Here is a 14,568-nt window from a genome sequence, read left to right as displayed (position 1 = left end):
TCCTTTTTCCTAGTTAATAAACCTTTAAATGGTTTGTTACAGGATTAGCTGCAGGCGTTGTCTTTGGTGTAAAATCTAGGGCATCAATTGATCTGGGGTAAGTGACTGGCGTCTTGAGATTAGAAGCAACCTGAATGTGGGGTGATTTTTGGTTTATGTGAGCATTTATCATGAAGTTGGGTGGCAAGATAGGCTGGAGAGTCTAAGGGGACTCTCTGGACCTCCATGTTAAGACTGTTATAATGATCTACAAAAACAACAAGGAGTCCAGTGGCACATTAAAGACTAACAGATTTATTTGGACATACGCTTTCATGGGTAAAAAACCCACTTCTTCAGATGGTTTTTACCCACGAAAGCTTATGCCCAAATAAATCTGTTAGTCTTTAAGGTGCCACCAGACTCTTTGTTGTTTTTGTGGATACAGACTAACACGGCTACCCCCCGATACTTATAGTGATCTAGGACAGTGGGGGCTGCGGGAAGCGGCGCGGGCCAAGGACTGTGCTGGTCGCCCTTCCCGCAGCCCCCATTGGCCTGGAGCAGCGAACCGCGACCAGTGAGAGCCACGATAGGCCAAACCTGCAGACGCGGCAGGTAAACAAAACGGCCCGGCCCGCCAGGGGTTTTCTCTGAACAAGCGGCGGACCGGCTTTGAGAACCGCTGATCTAGCAGTTCTCATTTGTTACTGACTTCGTGAAAACTAATTATAGAACAGATCACCAGTTTGGGGTGTCCACCCCATTTTTGACAGTCTGCCCTCAAATACGCTCTCACAGTCGTGAGCCACTCCAGACAGCATGACACCCATGACAGCTTGAAAGTTTTGTAATGAAAACAGATTTAGTAAATTAAATTGGTAGATTTTAGGCAAATTAATTTAGCTAACTTTTATCTAAGAATTTTTACTTAAAGCAAAGACTCATTTCAGATATTTAAATCAAATAATTTGATGCTCTTCACACACTACAATGATAGTACAGAAAAAATACAGGGCAAACACACTGAAAAAAGGAACATGCTCAGGTAACTGAATAACAGTATTTAAAAACAGGAGAAAGCAGAGTTTCTGTACAAAATCATGGCAAAACAAACAGTTCTTATTTTAAGTCCATCTACAATAACTTCTGCAAAGTAACCATGTCATGATTATTAGTTCCCAAATATTTTCTGCACATACACAACATTAATAACAGATATATTACCATTTTGGCAGTGTGGGTTTTCTTTTCCTTCTACTTTCACCAAAAGCATCCAGTGAGGCCTGGACCTTTATTTCAGAGTACAAGAAAATGTCATGAAACCAATACTTTGGTTAGGGAGCATAGCAGGGAAAGACTGCAATGAAATTCTGATGACTCCATTCTAAATTCCTGACTCTTTGGGAAACAAAAGGCCCTTAGGTACATGTCTGAGTTAGGACTGGGTGGCTCCAGGGAAAGTCAGCAAGTGGTGTCTTCATGTCTCTTTGCTACAAACAGGGTATGTCATTTCTTAGAAACGGACTGAGTACTCTGAGTGAATTAGTGGCAGAAAATAAACATTTTAGCAATGACTAGTGGGGAATCATGGAATAATATAAGCAGCTGTTTCCTTTTATTCTTGGAGGACACAAGCAAGAGATTGGATTTCCCAAAATAGTAACCTAAATGCTATGTATTATTATCAACAGTTTTCATCAATATGTTATATCACTGTCTTTACATAAAGATCTTTAGGATAAAATATTCTTACAATATTAAGAGTCTTACTGTACAAGTTTGTTTCACTGGGCAACATTTAAAACGAGCATGTTGTATTCAGTTTTTTTGAGCATTTAGGGTCACTGACACATAGCTAGTAAAAAACACAATCTGGAAATACTTATCAGTCAAGAGATTGGTTTCTTAATATACCTAAAACAGTGCATTACTTCAAGATTAAAACAAAGCAAGTAACATTTCTTTCTTCAAATCAGAAGCAGTAGCTAAGTTACTTTCATCTGATGTCATTATCGGGTTTTTTTATATTTGTTTGAAAATCTATAGAGATGTATTAATCACTGTATTTTTAGAGGTCTTCAGAAATTCCACAATGTGATTTTTTTTAAATAGTTTGAGAATTTTAGTTCAACGCTCAAAAACAAATTCTGCACTACTGTATTTTAAAACAAATTTTGCACTATTAAAATGTTCCGATAAATAATAACCTTGCTCACTGTCTATTACTGAATCACCAGCCTCAAAATGAGTATAGCCACCATTTTAAGTGATAGAAAGGTTTTGCTGTCAGTTCTGTAATCATCTCTGTGGAAATGCTGTTTTGTAATTTCTTAGAACAATACTTGTCAGTGAATCACATATCCCTATGCTTCCTATAGAGACAGGACACAGCAGAAAGGCTATTCCTCCCCCAAAGATCCTCTCTTATGGAAGCAAATCACTGTCATAAAAAGCTGTGCTGCATAAGAACTTTAGGCCTTGGCTACACTTGTGGATTTGCAGCGCTGTGAAGCGCAAGTGTAGTCGCGCTGCGAGAGCTCTCTCGCAGTGCTGCAAGTACTCCACCTCTCCGAGGGGAATAGCTTGCAGCGCTGCGAGCGAGCGTGCAGCGCTGCAGGCACTGATTATACTGGCGCTTTACAGCGCTGCACTCGCTGCGCTCGGGGTGTGTTTTTTCACACCCTTGAGCGCAGCAAGTGCAGCGCTGTGAATTGCCAGTGTAGCCAAGGCCTTAGTCATATAAAACCAAGGCCTCAGAAATACCTAATAGAGATTAGATAAACTAGGCTACACAGATATAAAAATATTATGGCAGCATCACCTCATACAAGGGAATCAATATGTCAAGCAATGGGAACTAGATTATTTCATATTTACTTCAACAACTTATTATTTATATGAACGGACATCTATTCAACGCTCTAGCACCCCTGCCATAAATTACAAGAACAAATTACATTGATCTGTGACCAATATAAATGAACTACTCACATGTCACTATATCTCTATTGAAGGAAACAAAGAAATCCAAGAGACAAGACAGTGTTGAAGTGTGTATAAAAAGAAGGGGGGAGAAGGGAGGAGAGAAGCTAATTATAAATGATGTTAAATGATGTGTTTCAGAAAAAAACAGTAACACAACTAGTCACTAGCTTTACTGCTCACTCCTAAAACACAGAGTATATTTTCCAACAAACAATTTCTGTTTCTTTTGTAATGCTATTCACAGGCCTGAATAGTATTAACAGTATTGCATTTGTAACTGGGTGACATCAGCTACTGGCAGCAACGGGACTGGAGAAAAAGAAAAAAAAAAAAATCAAGTAGCCTTGAATTGTATTATCTGGTTCATTCTATGTAGAGCCAGTGGTAATGATCCTTAATAAAGAGTTACTGACACTCAAATGGTTCAATTTAACCAAAGCACAGAAAGTTGAGGGCTTTAAGTAGAAACAAAAGTTTAAGAATTTTATTTCTAGAACAGGGTCTGTAGATGTGAAACCATAAATAAAATACAAATTGTTCTTTATATAGCACCTTTCATCTGAGGCTTTCAAAATGGGTTACGATCATTGACCAATATTGACAACATGCCTAAGAGAGGAGTATATTTAAAATACCTCTTTATAGAATACTTCAACAAGAGTAGCTACTTCAAATACACAATTTTTTTTTAGATTCAACTTTAAAAAAAATATGCCCATATAAAAGCATCATGACAATAAATTAGATTTACAACACTAAATACACAAGTAAGTTAACTCTGCCAGCCAGCAGCCTTAGATAAATAAAGATAAATAATAATCTACTAGCTGAGATAAATTATTATTTGTATTACTGTGGTGCCTAGAATAAAAGTGGGGAAAAATCCAAAAAAGTCATTTAACCCTAATTTATAGCCAGTAACATACCCTTAACTTTACCCCACAAATAGTTTTGCAGCATTTCTGAAGGTAATCAAATTCAGGGTATTTCCAAAGGGTGTTTTTTTTCCATCCTAAGTGCAGTGAGTGACTCAGTAACACACAGGTTTTCTATGAAAAATCCTCGTCAGATTTATCAAAAATACCTCCGAAACCAAGACAAAGAACAATGTGCATTTGACTCCATATAATGGAGGACTGATTTCAAGAAAAGATTAAAAGTTGCATTCAAAGTGTAATTTTAACAAAGTATAATTTGAAACAGACCAGGTAATTCATGAAAAACAGGGTTTCTAACAGAAATTCTTACAGTATCACTATTAATACCATAATACAACTTTGCAGTGAAGAAGACTGTTGCAAAACTTGGTGAAGTCTGAATCTCTTTTGCACCAGATCTGCCCACGAGCAGAGCCACAACAGAATTTAAAACAACTTTATTTTCTATCAGTAAATATATTATCTCTAATCATAATATGATTGAAAGGTTCTTTGAATGCATGAATGAACTCATTGATAAGGAGCTTAAAGTCAGGCCATCTGGCATGTTTGCAGCTACCACTAAAATTTACAATGAAGTTTAACATTTGACTGAAAGTATTACAGTAATTTGAGCATTCTTAATATACATATTATATACAATGCCAGAGAATACTTTGATGGGTTCTTACAGAATTTTCTTTTCTTAAAACAAAACCCACACTTCAGAGGCTGAAATGCTTGTAATAACTAATAGCTGAATGTTCAAGCTCCTGCATGGGTGCAATTTGTAAAGTTGCATGTAAAAAAGCCAAAAATGGTCAAGAACTTAAAAAATTGATGGTAGCAGACCACGAAACCTAGAGATGATTCAACCTGGTGATATTCTGAATAAAAACTGGGTAATTATCCCAGTGATAACTAAACCTGGTGATAATCTAAACAAAAGGCACTCTCAAGCATACTTGAAGCTGTTTTCATTGCTTCCCACTGACCTAACATAATTTAAAGCCTTGACCTACCTACATTAAACTTTTCTAGGGAATCTCCCAAGAAGCAGTAGCTAGAGTGGGAGCCCTAGTGTAGATAGGACACTTGCATTCTTACACTGCATTATCTAGTACTATCCTGAGCAGGATTATATGATATAGTGATGAAAATGTAGGTAGCTACACACAAAACACAACATTGTAATTACACCAATGGTAGTGGAAAATTTCCCCCCCACAAAAGGATGGCAATAGAGTAGACACCGCATCAGAGGGTAAACAATTTTCCCCAAGTCATGTAGCAGGTCAACAGCAAAAACAGAAACAAAATGCAGACCTTCTGATTCAGTCTCATGCTCTAGGCTACTCAGTTGTATTCCCCCTGAAAGAAAGTGTAAAATAAAGCAAACCTCCCCTAATTAACTTCTTTCAGTAAGTCCCAAGAATAAAACATTCTATTGAGAAAAATTTTGACAGTATAGCCACAGTAAGAGGCCACATTACTGCATTAGTTAGTTTCTAAATAATAACTAATCTGCATTAGTGTTTCTAATTAATTAATGTACCTTAGCCATACTTATCTGCTAATACGTTAGCAATCTGCATTTTGAATCATCAACAGAGGAAAGGGTGTTAAAAAACTCAAAGAGTAACTACTCCTCCCACGCACACACCTCTTGGAAGCCCTACTTGAGACCATTATAAGAGAACAGGTTTATGAAATGCTCCTTCCAATGTAGTACAACTCTCCCGCCTCCCTCCACAAATGGGAAGGAAGTCCCATTGCTCCCTGTTCCATGTCTCTCCCAGCAATCATCATTTCCATAGCAGGGCTGGAGAAAACTCATCCTTGAGCCTGTAGGGATTTATCCCAGTCACACAACTGGGGATTCCATGGGTGTCACTCAGAAAAGAAACAGGCCCATTGTTTTCGGTTAACAAGGACGTGGTGGTGAATAAAGGGGGAGCAGGAGGATGAAAGTGACGGGGGGGGGGGGGGGGCGAGGTGTGAAAGACCAGGGAGAGGGAGGTGACTGGGTTAGAGGTGGAGGTGACCAGAGGCGGGGTGGAGCTGACTGGGGGCAGTTGGGGGCTTACGGGAACAGGGAGATGGAGGGAGCGGGGGACTGAAGAGGGCGGGAAAGGACGAGGGAGCGAGATAGAGGGGACGGGGAGAGCTGAAGAACTGAGGACCAAGGGGCTGAAAGAGGAGGGCAGGAGGGGGCTGAAGGACCGGGGGGATGGAGGGCGGGGTCCGGAGACCGTTGGTTGGAGGACGGGCGGGGGAGATGGACCGAGGACGGGGCAGGGATCACGGTGAAATCATGGGGAACGGGGATCACCCCGGGCCCCTCTTACCCGCTCCGGGGCGGGGTTCCCTCCTTGCCGGCGCTTCCGGCCGCCTCCGCCAGCTAAACAAAAGCCTCCGCAGCGCCCCGGGAGCAGGGTCGCGACCCGCGGGCAAGCAGAGAGGCAGGAAGAAGGTGGTGACCGCTGCTCTGCGTCATAACATAGCGACCGAACGCTCCCTCAGGCCAACCCGGGGCCTACAAATCCCGGCATGCAACGGGCGAGGCTCGCGATGGAGACTACGAGTCCCAGCGCGCACTTGAGGCCGAGTGGCAGCCTGGGGCTCGTAGTCTCGCCCGGGAGCCTCCGCTCGGCGCTGGACTCGGCTGGGACGGGGGGCGGGGCTCAAAGTTTGAGGCTGTCGCCGAGCGGAGGGAGTGAAGGGGCTGTGGCTGCGGGCTGGCCCGGGCCGGGAGGCCGTTACACTGGCAGCGGGGGAGGAGCTGGTGGGCCCCCTCCCTGGTTTTCGCTCCCGCAGCCCCGCCCGGCCCCGGCCGCGCTGAGGTGAGAGGAGAAGGAGAAGGAGGGAGTTACGGGGGCGCGGTGAGCGGGGGCAGTAGGGAGCTGGACTCCGGGCGGGGCCTGCCTGGGGCGGTCCTGAGGCTAGTACCGACTACGCTGTAGCCGGCGAGGGAGTAGGTGGTGCTGGCTCCGCGCGGGGGGGGGCGTAGCAGGACGGGCGGTGCTGGGTCCGCTGGGTGGGTGGCGGGTAGAGTGACGAGATGTCCCGCTATTTAACCCTTTGTCCCAGTCGATGTACGATCGGGATCCCATTTGTCCTGATATTCAGGTAAGGAGGTGAGCGGGAGGGAGGTGCCGACTCTGTGGGTGATCCGGGGCAGCCAAGCTCCCCTCCCCCAGTGGGCTGTGTCCCCGCTCCTCTCCCTCCCAGCTTCTGCCGCCTAACAGCTGTTTGGTGGCATGTGGGACTTTCTGAGAGGGAAGGGGAGGAACAGGGAGCGGGGACACAGCACGCTCAGGGGAGGAGGTGAAGAAGAGTCGGGGCAGGGACTTGGGGGAAAAGAGTGGAATGGGGGTGGGGCAAGGGCAATATAGGGGCGGGAGGCAGGTGCACACCTACCAGGCAGAGGGGAAGTCAGTGCGGTAGGGTAAGCAGCGAGCCAGTGATGGGCAGGGGATGCGAGGAGGCAAGCAGAAGGCCAGCGAAGGGGTGTGAGGAGGCAAGCGGTGGGTGGGAGACTCTGGAGAGATGCAGCAAGCCAGCAGCAGGCCGGGGGCTGAGGAAGGGCATGATGGTGGGGGGGCCAAGCGGGGAGGATGTGGGACCTGGGACAGAGTGGGGTGGGACTGTTGGCAGGGCTGATGGCACCCCAGTGTGTCCTGATATTTTACTGTTGTGATCTGGTCACTGGGGGGGGGGAAGAAGTAGCAGGAAGGGCGGTGCCAGGTCCACTGGGTGGGTGGGGGAGTAGCGGGAGGGGCAGTGCTGGGTCCGCTGGTGCGTGGGAGTGGCTGGATGGGGTGGGGCGGTGCCAGGTCTGTTGGGGGGAGGGTGGGGGAATGGTTAGTGGGCAGGGCCTAGTAAGTAGGGCCTTAAGCTAGATTCACCAGGGGATGGTGACTTAAGCCCTGAGATAAGTGGGGATGTGGGATACCAGAAGGAAACTCAAGGAGGAGGGTGCAACAGGGGAGGCCTCCTGATTCATACTGAGAAAGTAGGGCAATCTTAGGTGCCTGTACACTAACACAAGAAGCCTAGGATACAAGCAGGAAGAATTGGAAGTTCTGGCACAATCAAGGAACTATGATGTGATTGGAATAACAGGGACTTGGTGGGGTAACTCACATGACTGCAGCACTGTCATTCATGGGTATAAACTGTTCAGGAAGGACAGGTGGGGGAGAAAAGGTGGAGGAGTTGCACTGTATGTAAGGGAGCAGTATGACTGCTCAGAGCTCCAGTATGAAACTGGAGAAAAGCCTGTTGACAGTCTTTGGGTTAAGTTTAGAGGCAAGAGCAACAAGGGTGATGTTGTGGTGGGCGTCTGCTATAGACAACCAGACCAGGAGGATGAGGTAGATGAGGCTTTCTTAGGAAAACTAACAGAAGTTTCCAGATCACAGGCCCTGGTTCTCCTGGGGGACTTCAATCACCCTGATCTAATGGGAGAGTAATACAGCAGTGCACAGACAATCCAGAAAGTTTTTGGAGAGTGTTGCGAACAACTTCCTAGTGCAAGTGCTGGAGGAACCAACTAGATGCCATGCTCCTCTTAATCTGCTGCTCGCAAACAGGGAAGAATTGGTAGGGAAAGTAGAAGTGGGTGGCAACCTGGGCAGCAGGTTGGTCAAGCTTGGGAAGCACTGGATGGTCAAGATCAGGATCCTGACAAAAGGAAGAAAGGAGAGAAGCAGAATACAGACCCTGGACTTCAGAAAAGCAGACTTTGACTCCCTCAGGGAATTGATGGGCAGGATCTCCTGGGAGGCTAATATGAGGGGGAAAGGAGTCTAGGAGAGCTGGCTGTATTTTAAAGAAGCCTTATTGAGGGTGCAGGGACAAACCATCCCAATGTGCAGAAAGAATAGCAAATATGGCAGGCGACCAGCTTGGCTTAACAGAGAAATCTTCGGTGAGCTTAAACACAAAAAGGAAGCTTACAAGAAGTGGAAACTTGGACACATGACTAGGGAGGAGTATAAAAATATTGCTCAAGTATGCAGGGGTGTAATCAGGAAGGTCAAAGCACAATTGGAGTTGCAGCTAGCAAGAGATGTGAAGGGTAACAAGAAGGGTTTCTACAGGTATGTTAGCAACAAGAAGAAGGTCAGGCAAAGTGTGACCCTTACTGAATGGCGGAGGCAACCTAGTGACAGATGATTTGGAAAAAGCTGAAGTACTCAATGTTTTTTTTTTGCCTAGGTCTTTACAGAAAAGGTCAGCTCCCAGACTGCAGCACTGGGCAGCACTATATGGGGAGGAGTTGAGCAGCCCTCAGTGGTGAAAGAACAGGTTAAGGACTATTTAGAAAAGCTGGACATGCACAAGTCCATTGGTCTGGATCTAATGCATCCAAGGGTGCTGAGGGAGTTGGCTGATATGATTGCAGAGCCATTGGCCATTATCTTTGAAAACATGTGGTGATCGGGGAGGTCCTGTACGATTGGAGAAAGGCAAACATAGTGCCCATCTTTTAAAAAGGGGAAGAAGGAGAATCTGGGAAACGACAGAGCAGTCAGCCTCATCTCAGTCCCTGGAAAAATCATGGAGCAGGTCCTCAAGGAATCCATTTAGAAGCAGTTGGAGAAGAGGAAGGTGATCAGGAACAGTCAACATGGATTCACCAAGGGCAAGTCATGCCTGACCAACCTGATTGCCTTCTATGATGAGATTACTGGCTCTGTGGATGAGGGGAAAGCAGTGGACGTGATATATATTGACTTTAGCAAAGCTTTTGATAGGGTCTCCCACAGTATTCTTGACAGCAAGTTAAAAAAGTATGGATTGGATGAATGGACTATCAGGTGGCTAGAAAGCTGGTTAGATTGTCAGGCTCAACAGGTAGTGATCAACGGCTTGATGTCTAGTTGGCAGCTGGTATCAAGAGGAGTGCCCCAGGGGTCTGTCCTGGGGCTGGTTTTGTACAACATCTTCATTAATGATCTGGGTGATGAGATGGATTGCACCCTCAGCAAATTTGTGGATGACGCTAAGACGGGAGGAGAGGTAGATATGCTGCAGGGTAGCGATAGGGCCCATGGTGACCTAGGCAAATTGAAGGATTGGGCTAAAAGAAATCTGATGAGGTTCAACAAGAACAAGTGCTGAGTCCTGCACTTAGGATGGAAGAATCCCATGCACTGCTACAGGCTGGGGACCGACTGACTAAGCGGCTGTTCTGCAGAAAAGGACCTGGGGATTACAGTGGACGAGAAGCTGGATATGAGTCAACAGTGTGCCCTTGTTGCCAAGAAGTCTAAGGGCATATTGGGCTGCATTAGTAGGAGCACTGGCAGCAGATCGAGGGAAGTGATTATTCCCCTTTATTCGGCACTGGTGAGGCCACATCTGGAGTATTGTGTCCAGTTTTGAGCCACCCACTACAGAAAGGATGTGGACAAATTGGAGAGAGTCTAGCAGAAGGCAATTAAAATGATATGGGGACTGGGGCACATGACTTATGAGGAGAGGCTGAAGGAACTGGGTTTATTTAGTCTGCAGAAGAGAGTAGTGAGGGGGGATTTGATAGCAACCTTCAACTACCTGAAACGGGGTTCCAGAGAGAATGGAGCGAGGCTGTTCTCAGTGGTGGCAGATGACAGAACAAGGAGCCATGGTCTCAAGTTGCAGTGGGGGAGGTCTAGGGCTGGATATTAGGAAAAACTATTTTACTGGGAGGGTGGTGAAGCACTGGAATGGGTTACCTAGGGAGGTGGTGGAATCTCCATCCTTGGAGGTTTTTAAGGCCCGGCTTGACAAAGCCCTGGCTGGGATGATTTAGTTGGGGATTGGTCCTACTTTGGGCAGAGGGTTGGACTAGATGACCTCTTGAGGTCTCTTCCAACCCTAATCTTCTATGATTAATTTCTCTCTAAGTGGTCTCGGTGCCACTAGATGGGACAGAGCACCACACCCAGGAGCTGTGTGGGTTACACAAGCGCTGCCACCTCTCTCAGCGTATAGTCAGAGAGATTAGGGGCCTACTTTTCAGAGGTGCCAAGCACCCACAACGTGAGCTGGAGTTTTATGTGGTGGGTCAGCATCTTTGAGAATCAGGCCCCAGGTGACTTGCCTAAAGTCCCAAAGGAAATCTGTGACAGAACACTAAAACTCAGATTTCCCACGCAGGGTTTTATGGTTAAGGCAATCCTTCCAGATTTCAGCTACATCAGTCACAGTTTAATTAGCTGAGTCCAAGAGAAAATGAATCTATCATATGTGCTTATAAAAAACTTCCTGGCTCTTTGGGTTTGGAGGGGTTTCTGTAAGCATGTTGGCAGTGCTGTCTTTCACAAATTGTCCCACCATTTGGCCAGGCTAAATTTAATAAAGTTTCTTGAAGTAATAAATTCATGGAATTCTAAATGTTTATTTATTTATTGTTGTTCACATCTGGAGTCCTTAAGCAGTGCTGAGTTAAATCCTATGTCTATTTTTTATTATACTTAACTATGCATTGCAGGCACTTGTGTACCCTCAGTCTGTAAATGATAACTTCAGGAGTTTGGCTGGAGGAAAGCCAGAAGTTTGTGACATAAACAGAAAGATCAATGCTTTCCCTTCTAGCAGCAAACAGACATACCCAGGTAGAAGGGTGGGGGTAGACAGCAAAACAATTTTACATTTCTCCTTAATCATCTGATGTCAAAATATCTTGCCAAGTGAATTTAAATAGACAAAGATAACAGAAACAAAGCAGCAATCCAGTCTGAAATCCCCTGGCTTGCTTGGCCAAAGGAAAGTTTTGGGGTTTCCCCCTCACTGTTGCCTATAAAATCATCCTACACTCGGTATCACTGCTGCTTTAAAGTTTGGAATTAAGATGCAGTAGCAAACATAAAAGTGGCTTATGTTTTAAAATTTCGGAGTATGCTATAGTCTCATTATATCCTCTCACTGAATTTCAGTTTAGGTTGCCCTGCCAGAAAGTGCATCTCTAACTCGGGGGGGTGTAATTTTATTCAAGTCAGTGGAGTTTCATTGGGTATAAACTTGGCCCAGGGTGCTTTGAAAAGAAAATGTGAATCACAGGGATGACTAAGTACAGCCCTCTGTCAATGATACTGTTGCTGAGGAAACTGATAAATGAGGTTTAACAATGGCAACTGGAAGATGATCCTCCTTTAAGATGCTTCATGGGAGTAGACCTCTTACATGTGCTCTGATACACCTCTACCTTGCTATAACGCTGTCCTCGCGAGCCAAAAAATCTTACCGCGTTATAAGTGAAACCGCATTATATTGAACTTGCTTTGATCCACTGGAGTGTGCAGCCCCGCCCCCCCGGAGCGCTGCTTTACCACTTTATATCCAAATTTGTGTTATATTGGGTCGCGTTATATCGAGGTAGCAGTGTACTTCACATCACAGAGGTTTGGTTCTTATTTAAAAAACAAAACAACCCCCCTCAAAATAATATAACTGAGGACTGTTGATATCATCCTAAATGTCAAAATAATCAATGAGCTATAGCCCACTGTTGTTGGTAATAATGGGTTACAATAGGCTTTGCATATTCAGAGCCTTTACAGGTATTGGGTTTCCCAAAGGCATCCTCTTAGATGGAGATGTCACTTCACCACTCCCTTGATATGTGAAACCTGGGAGAAGTGTGTTATTCCATTTGCTTACCACTCCTGTACAATCCACAGGTTTAGAACAACAAATGCTAGATAGCAAAACAAAAATAAAATGAGAGATTTGGAAATGGGGGAGCAAGGGCCCCATCACTTTTAAAAGTGGGAGGGCTATGCCACGGGTTGGGTGCCAGTAGCCCCCCCCATTTTTAGGAAGCTTCTGCTACTCTTGTTTGGAAATATAGACTATAGTGACATGATCCACAAAGTATTCCTGAACAGAGGAAAATGCTGAGAATTATAAAAGTGCAAAAAGAATTAATAGGAAGATATTCCTTACATAGCTTTACCTGCTTGGCAAACTTGGATTATAGGTAGATATATTAACTTTGTACTTTTATTGTACCTCTGTAATAAACTTACTTTAACAATTAAGATAGGTCCTAATGACTATATTTCACAAATTCATTCTCCTATTGTGGTTTCATGTTGCAAACCACATAATTTATTTCTGATAGAATAGAATAGCATATATTTTTCCCAACTAGGAGAGGAAGGATAATTCAGGGGTTAGTATGCTGGTCTGGGACTTGGGAGATATGGATTCAACTCCCTGCTCTGCCACAGATTTCTTGTGTGACCCTGGGTAAGTCACTTAGTTTCTCTCTCTACTTCCATTCCTCATTTATAAAATGGGATAATAGCACTTAGCTACCTCCACAAGGATGTTGAGGCTGAAGATATTAAAGATAGTGAGGTGCTCAGATACTATGGTAATGGGGACCATATAAGTACCTTAAAAAGTTTGACCAAATTAAACATCAAATATATATATATATATATATATATATATATATATATATAAATAAAAACAAAGACTCTGATAAACTGAGTAGTTAGCTGATATATTTTGTGTTTCTCCAACACTTTTACTAATGGTGGGTTGCTTTGCTAAGGGTTATTCCGGCATATGATTAAAACATAATCATGTTGGTAATATTTTATTTCAAGCCTGACAACCAAGGAGAACAGAACAAACTGCGAAGAGTTACAAAGGGATCTCACAAAAGTGGATGACTAGGCAACAAAATGGCAGAAGAAATTCAGTGTTGATAAGTGCAAAGTAATGCATATTGGAAAACGTAATCTCAACTAGACATACAAATGATGGGTCTAAACTAGCTGTTACCACTTAAAAAAGAAATCTTGGAGTCACTGGATAGTTCTCTGAAAACATTTGCTCAATGTGCAGCAGGAGTAAAAAAAAACCCTAACACAATATTAGGAACCAATAGGAAAGGGATAGATAAGACAAAGTATCATAATACCACTAAATAAATCTATAGTACACCCACACCTTGAATATGGTGTGCAGTTCTGGTTGCCATCTCAAAAAAGATATATTAGAATTGAAAAAAGTATAGAGAAGAGCAACAAAAATGATTAAAGGTATGGAACAGCTTCCACGTGAGGAGAGATTAAAAAGACAAGGACTGTTCAGCTTGGAAAAGAGACAACAAAGGGGATATGAGAGAGGTCTATAAAATCATGAATGGTGTGGTGAAAGTGAATAGGGAAGTGTTATTTACCCCTTCATATAATAAAAGAACCTGGCGTCAGCCAATGAAATTAACAGGCAGCAGGTTTACAACAAATATAAAGTAGTACTTTTTCACGCAACACACAGTTGATCAGTGGAACTTGTTGCTGGGGAATGTTGCGAAGGCCAAAAGTATAATTGGGTTAAAAAAAATTAGATAAGTTCATGGAGGATAGGTCTATCAATCAAAGGACCGACTCCTTGGATGCTCCAGGGCTGGAGCACCCACACAAAAAAGTTAGTAGGTGCTTAGCATCTACTGGCAGGCAGCTCTGCTCCCTCCCCCCCACTCCTGCCCATCGGCAGCCCTGCTGATCAACTCCTCCTCCTCCCCCCTCCCAGCACCTCCTGCATACCGCGATCAGCTGTTTCACAGCATGCAGGAGGCGCCGGAAGAGGGAGGAGCAAGGACAGGGCACGCTCAGGGGAGGGAACAGAACTGGGTGGGAAGGAGTGGGGCAGCGCAGCGCTTGGAGTGGAGGCAGGA

General features: G+C 44.4%; 2 protein-coding genes across 4 annotated transcripts in view; one reads left to right on the top strand and one right to left on the bottom strand.

The window, feature by feature from the left end:
• TRAK2 (trafficking kinesin protein 2) overlaps window positions 1-6,371 on the bottom strand; it is a 70,881-nt gene extending 64,510 nt beyond the window's left edge. For both annotated transcript variants that reach the window (XM_054043669.1, XM_054043670.1), the window contains exon 1: window positions 6,233-6,371. The gene's annotated coding sequence lies outside the window, so the exon portion shown is untranslated. The remainder of the gene's footprint in view (window positions 1-6,232) is intronic.
• A 223-nt stretch (window positions 6,372-6,594) lies between these two features.
• The window catches only part of STRADB (STE20 related adaptor beta), a 34,151-nt gene continuing 26,177 nt past the window's right edge, over window positions 6,595-14,568 (top strand). The window contains exon 1 of one of the 2 annotated variants that reach the window (XM_054044267.1): window positions 6,595-6,727. The gene's annotated coding sequence lies outside the window, so the exon portion shown is untranslated. Of the gene's footprint in view, window positions 6,728-6,864; window positions 7,014-14,568 lie in introns of those variants that run through there. The other variant, XM_054044268.1, reaches the window with a different exon arrangement.

Source organism: Malaclemys terrapin, chromosome 11, assembly GCF_027887155.1.
Source record: "Malaclemys terrapin pileata isolate rMalTer1 chromosome 11, rMalTer1.hap1, whole genome shotgun sequence".
NCBI lineage: Eukaryota > Metazoa > Chordata > Testudines > Emydidae > Malaclemys > Malaclemys terrapin.
Note: the sequence above shows the minus strand (reverse complement) of the source record. Positions and strands in the feature narration are given on the sequence as shown.